The sequence below is a fragment of the Macaca fascicularis genome, chromosome 16 (genome assembly GCF_037993035.2).
Source record: "Macaca fascicularis isolate 582-1 chromosome 16, T2T-MFA8v1.1".
NCBI classification, from domain to species: domain Eukaryota; kingdom Metazoa; phylum Chordata; class Mammalia; order Primates; family Cercopithecidae; genus Macaca; species Macaca fascicularis.
The window spans coordinates 18,640,341-18,647,311 of NC_088390.1; the positions used below are offsets into that span (position 1 = coordinate 18,640,341).

Sequence of the window (6,971 nt, forward strand, 5' to 3'; positions counted from 1 at the left end):
TTAGCAAAACTTCCTCTTCTCAGGACCAGACACCTCTATGTCTTGTTTCCAAGAGCTCTAGACATAGAGACGGCAGGCGGGCAGGGGGGCGAGTGCTCAGCACCAGCGACACTGTGGGATCATGACACCCATCACAATGGGCCCCTGCCTGGGTCAGCTGGGCCCAGAGTCAGCACCCTCCAAACTCTGAAGTGTCAACATGCGTGTGTGCAGTGTTTGTGCATGTGAGCATGCATGTGTATGTGGGTGAACACATGTACATGTGTGTGTCACTGCTTTGGCTGGGCCCGGCTGCCTTATTCACATGTGCACCCAGGACACTGGGTCACCCTTGTCACTGTCTCCCCCCGCGGGACCCATGGCCATTACTGGAACATCCACGGGTGCTCCCTAACCTCAGACCTCCCCATCCAGGGCAGTCCTGGCATTGCAGATGGAGGATGCGGACAGAGGGTTGAGGGTTGAGAGCAAAGGGCAAAGGGCAGGTCCCCTCCCTAGCAGGGGACTCAGCTAGGCTGTAAAGTGCTAGGTCTGTGCGGCAGGGCTGGATTTCACACACCTGCTCACCTCCTCCTCCCATTAGCCCTCCTGCCATGACTCGTTCCCACTACAGATGCGCATGCGCGCGCGCGCCTACACACACACACACACACACACACACACACACACACACACACATACACACTTGTTGCGGATCTGCTGACTTACCTCATTGGCATGAAACAGGGGCTGAGCCTACAATTGTTCTGCCTTTCCCTGGATTTTTCCTTTAGTTTCTCTGACTGCTGGGTTACTGGCCTGTGTTTAGCTTCATGAACATGGGTTTCACTTTATTTTTATGGGGTTTCAGCTCTTGCTCATGGAATCCCTCCCAGTCTGTTTTGTAATCTTCCCTTGTTTACTGCCTGTGGACTTCAAGTACCAGACACAGAGAAAGCTTTGTAGAGACTGTGTACTCCGCCCCCACAATTTCCATAGCAGGTCCCTTAATTCCCCTCACCTCCAGGGAGGGTCATTGCTGGGATCCTAGGAATCATGTGCCTTTCTCAATGGCCACAGTGGTAACCATAATAGGCAGTTCTTCCCTCTGTGCAATTCTGGAACATAAAAATATTCTCTGGTAACAAGACTGCAGGAAGCAATGGAAGCAACACTAAACTGAGAGTTTGCTGGCCTGTGTTTCTAAGAAATTTCATGTTTTTACATAAATCATGAAGAAGAAATGACTTTTCTGAGGTTCCTATCATTTATGCCATGGACTGGACTCTTCCGTGAATGCAGTTTCATTGATGGATGTGGATAATTAGCTTAACTTCAAGTAAAAGATTAGAGAGTCAGCAAATTGTCAACATAACTTCGCTTTTTTACACTCAAATGACATTAATCAGACAGTTGTGGATCTCTAGAAATATGTATTTGCACACATAAGTTCTATATTAAAATACCCAAGTTTGGAATCCTTCGGGTGACTTATTTTTCATCAAGTAGAAATAATATTAAAATTGCAAAAATTTATTATAATTTATATTATTTGTCCTAATGGCAAAAATGAGTTCAAATACATTTATTAAAGTATAATATACACAGGAATCCTATTATTCTACTACTCTGATTTATCACAAAGAGGACACATGCTTGTAGCCACCACACAGTCCAAGAAAATGAAATAAAAATAACAATCTGGAGCCCGGCGCGGTGGCTCAAGCCTGTAATCCCAGCACTTTGGGAGGCCGAGACGGGCGGATCACGAGGTCAGGAGATCGAGACCATCCCTGGCTTACATGGTGAAACCCCGTCTCTACTAAAAAAAAAAATACAAAAAACTAGCCGGGCGTGGTGGCGGGCGCCTGTAGTCCCAGCTACTCGGAGGCTGAGGCAGGAGAATGGCGTGAACCCAGGAGGCGGAGCTTGCAGTGAGCCGAGATCACACCACTGCACCCCAGCCTGGGCGACAGAGCGAGACTCCTTCTCAAAAAAAAAAAAAATCTGGAAATCCCTCTCCTGAAGGTCTGCTCCCTAACCACTGCCCATCTGTCTTGCCAAAGCGAAGAGTTACCTGGTTTTTAGCAGCCCCAGTTAGTGCTGCCTGTTTCATAAATGGATGCATGGAGGGCCATTCGGTAGGAATGGTTTTGTGTGTGGCTTCTTTGGCCCAGCATTACATTTGTGACACTCTTTCAGGTGGTTTCAAGAAGCAGTTCATTTCTTTTCCCTGCTCGGTAGTGCTTAGTATGACTACGGCACATCTATCAATTCTACTGTTGATGGACATTGGTTTGTTTCCAGTTTGGGGCTATTAGCAAAAAAGCCACTATGAATATTCTTGCTAATTTCTTTTGGTTCACATGTATATTTTAGTTAAGTGCAGCCCTATAAATACAATAGCTTGGTCATAGTAATGCACATGTTCAAATGCAATGCATTCACTAAAAATTTCAGCTAGGAGGAAAAAGCTCAAGAGGTCTGTTGTACAACATGTTGACTATACTTAATAACAATGTGGTAATATTTGAAATTGCTAAGACAGCAGATTTTAAATGTTCTCACCACACACACACACAAAAAGATAAGTATTGGCCAGGCTCGGTGGCTCACGCCTGTAATCCCAGCACTTTGGGAGGGTGAGGTGAGTGGATCACGAGGTCAAGAGTTTGAGACCAGCCTGGCCAAGACGGTGAAACCCCATCTCTACTAAAAATACAAAAATTGCCGGGCATGGAGGCGGGTGCCTGTAATCCCAGCTACTCGGGAGGCTGAGGCAGGAGAATCGCTTGAACCTAGGAGGCGGCAGTTGCAGTGAGCTGAGATCGCACCACTACACTCTAGCCTGGGTGACAGAGGGAGACTCCATCTCAAAAAAAAAAAATAATAATAAGATAAATATCTAAGGTAACTGATATGCTAGGTAGCTTGATTTAGCCATTCTACAATGTATGTCTGGGGCTGTATATAAAGATACACAGATTTAGCTATTCTACAATGTGTGTCTGTGTATGTGTGAATATATATATACAATGTGGTACACCACAAGTTCACACAATTTATCAATTAATTTTTTTAATTTCAAAGATTTTTTTGACTAATATACAACCCAACTACAAGTTTAAGAGTATTCTAATTAGATGTCCTTTGCAACACCTGATTTTGTTAGTCTTTTCTGTATTCTGGTTAGTGGGTAATGTTATTACATTTTTATTTATTTTGGTCTTCTAATTATTAAAAGGCCTGAGACCATTTTCATATATGTTTATTGAAAAAATATATAATCAGGCTGGGCACGGTGGCTCATGCTTTAATCCCAGCACTTTGAGAGGCCAAGCTGGGTGGATCACTTGAGGTCAGGAGTTGGAGACCAGCCTGGCTAACATAATGAAACCCCGTCTCTACTAAAAATACAGAAAAATTAGCCAGGCGTGGTGGCGGGCACCTGTAATCCCAGCTACTCGGGAGGCTGAGGCGGGAGAATTGCTTGAAGCTAGGAGTCGGATGTTGCAGTGAGCCGAGAACGTACCATTGCACTCCACCTGGGTGACAAGAGCGAAGCTCCATCTCAAAAAAAAGAGAAGTAGCCGGGCATTGGTGGCGCGAACCTGTAATCCTAGCTACTTGGTTGAAAGGCTGAGGCGGGGGAATCGCTTGAACCCGGGAGGCGGATGTTGCAGGTGAGCCGAGAACGCGCCATTGCTCCTGGCTGGGTGCAAGAGCGAAACTTCGTCTCAAAAAACCAAGCCAAAACAAAAGAAAACAAAAAAGAAAATGTACATAATCATATTTTCAGGGATCTGTGCAATTATTTATTTATTTTTTTTTTTTTTTGGAGACGGAGTCTAGTAGCTCTGTTGCCGGACTGGAATGCAGTGGCGCAATCTGGTCTCACTGCAACCTCCGCCTCCCGGGTTCAAGTGATTCTCCTGCTTCAGTCTCCTGAGTAGCTGGGATTACAGGCACGTGCCGCCATGCCCAGCTAATTTTTGTATTTTTTTTGGAGATGGAGTCTCACTCTGCCGCCAGGCTAGAGTGCAGTGGCGCCATCTCGGCTCACTGCAAGCTCCACCTCCCAGGTTCACGCCATTTTTTTGCCTCAGCCTCCCGAGTACCTGGGACTACAGGCGCCCGCCACCATGCCCAGCTAAAGTTTTTGTATTTTTAGTACAGAAGGGATTTCACCATGTCGGCCAGGATGGTCTTGATCTCCTGACCTTATGATCCGCTCACCTGGGCCTCCCAAAGTGCTGGGATTACAGGCATGAGCCACCGCGCCTGGCCAAGACTGCTGTTTAATTCCCAAGGCCGGCCACTGTGGTTTGAGCATGTGCCACAGCCTGTGCTCTGATTGATGCCCCACATTCCTGTGGTTATCCAAAAGAGGCCCTGAGACTCACAGTGGCCATTATTAATACTCTGAGGTTGCAGCAGCAGTGGCAGCTGAAAATCTACAAGCGTCGGAAGAAAGAGGAACCACAACCATCACAAACCTGGAGGGCTTGGTGGACCCCCTGGATCCATTGACTGCCTGTTTCTCACTTTGACTGAGGCCTGCCTCCTGAATGATGATGGCTATTTAATATGAATGAAAGCAGACCCACTGTGTACCAACATGTACCTGTGGCTGTAGGCTCCCCAAACAGCAGTGAGTCCTACTTGTCATTGGCCCTGGAACAGCCTCCATGGGCCTGGGTCAACAGAGGGTAATGCCTGAAGGCTCCTACCCATAGTACAAGGTGTGCGGTAATGAGGAGCAGCTCCTCGGCCAACTCCAAGAGCTGGAACTGGGTGAAGATTTAGTGCAAACTCTCCAAAAATAGAGCATCTTGTTGCTGGAAGGTGGCCCTTTCAGCAATCTGGGAGAAGTCATCCACTGAGAGAGCATTTCCATGCATACTTCTGCCAGTATTTGTTCCCTAGCTCTGCTGTCTCATGATCCAGACCCGGCCTATAAATTAGCCTTACGTATCATAAGGTTACCTGTTTTAGAAAACTCAGGTTGTGCAGGCGACACATCCCTCCCTCACCATATGGTGTCTCTGGTGCCCAGCCATTATCCTCCCTGGTTCCTGCTTGGACACTTGGAATCATAGCAGCGGGAACTGGCCTCCACCATGCTGACTGCTGCCAAAGAAGACACTTTGAGGCTCTGAACAATTCCGGAAGCAATGCAGAGGCACATTTGTTCTTCCTCCCTCATCTTCGAACTGGCTGAAAATGCATTCAAGATTGCTACTCCCACTAACAGTAGTACTGACAGCACCCTGCTCAACGTGGCCCTGGAACCTGGGCTACAGGTGATGCAGATGACCTTATCAACCCTTAACTGGAGACCCCGAGAGATAGTACAATGCTTGGTGACCCGTGCTACAGAAGTGGGTATCTCCCACCTCCCTTTACCCCCAGGGGAAAGGAGTTTCTATCCCCTACTCTTGGGACGGGACAACGAATCCATGGAGCTCTCATATTCCTATTCTTGATGGCCTAAGAAAGGAGGGGGCTGCTGGTAGGAGAAGATGGCCTCTGTTCAGCCAGCCCAAGTTCTGTCCTTACTGCTTTAACCAACCATATGCTGACGTCAGCAGCACTTTGACCCTCACATCAGAGACACGTCTAAGAGAATGAATTTTCAGCTGCCAATACTCAAGTGCACCCTTGGGAGGTAGTGGGCCTGGTGGTTTTGTCCCCATCCCTGTCCATGCTTGTGGGAAACCCCAGACACCTTGGAGGATCATGACCCTTTCTAAAGCCCAAAGGCCCAGGACAAGATTCTACCCTGAGAGGCCCCAGTTCAGCTAGAACCCCTGGCAGATCAGCCACTCTGGCCTCGGGGCAAGCAAACCCCAGCCTCTACTGCTCCATCCTTGTGAGGGGCTAAGAGCACCTGCAGAAACCTTCAACCCTCTGGCCTGGGGACGGAAGGGATAGGAAGAGAGCCCAAGCAGGGTCTGGCCATCTGAGATGCTTCTCTTGCCCTGGTTTGCCTCAGATCATCTCAAGGTTGCTGAGGAGGAAGGAGAACTCATCTCTGCTGGCCAAGTTGAAACCCCACACAGTAATCTGAGCAGACCTGAATCAGGACCTAGATGGCCGCGGCTGAGCTCAGGCACTGGCCTGACAGGTGTGTGGGCCCCAGTGAGCATCTTGCAGAGCTGGGACACACTCTTCACCCCTACTGAGGCTACTAGTATTGTAGCTGCCACAGCCATATCCCACACCACTATCCTGCGCCTCAGTCTTGACTATCCACAGCAGGAGGAACTGGCTAGCTGTGCTTGCACACTGGCCTTGCAGTGTGCTATGAAGCATCCACAGAGCTGTGCCCTGTCATCAGCCCTTACACTCTGAGAAAGACCACATTGCCTTTGAGGCCACCTGCCAGATTGCCACTGCGGCTGCTGCTGGTGGCACGGCCCTTTCCCAGCTGTTCCCCATTGCCTGCTACATGCAGCTCTGTGGCTGCAGCTCCACGCCTTCCAGCTGGCCTCATTGGCCATGAGCCATCTTAACCTGGCTCTTAACCGGGATACCCACGCAGCCATCAATGATGTGCTCTGAGTTTGTGCCCTCAGCCACTGTCTGGGCAAGAATGAGCTGGCAGTTCTCATCCCCCTGGTGGTGAAGAGTGTGCACATTGCCATGGTGCTTTCAGACATCCTGTGTGTGAGGTTGCACGGTGACTGCACTTGGCCTGGTCGGCATCTCAGGCCGCCACAGCTCTGGAAAGCTCATCTCCACTGACAGCGCTCCATTGAGCCAGTTGCTGATGCCATCATCAGTGCTTACATCAACACCCCACACTACACCTAACACACATCAGCCATTGCCGGTATGGACAGTTCATTGGGTTTCTAAGCAAGGCTCAGGAGACTTTCCTGCTGCCCCAGGATGTCTACCTGCAATTTGCCCAGTTCATCGACAATCTCAAACAGATCTACAAAGGCAAGAAAAAGCTGATGCTGCTGCTTCGAGAGCCCTTTGGCTGA

General features: G+C 48.8%; 1 pseudogene; it reads left to right on the forward strand.

The window, feature by feature from the left end:
- Positions 1-4,246: 4,246 nt before the first annotated feature.
- On the forward strand, positions 4,247-6,971 carry LOC102140574 (zinc finger SWIM domain-containing protein 5-like; annotated as a pseudogene).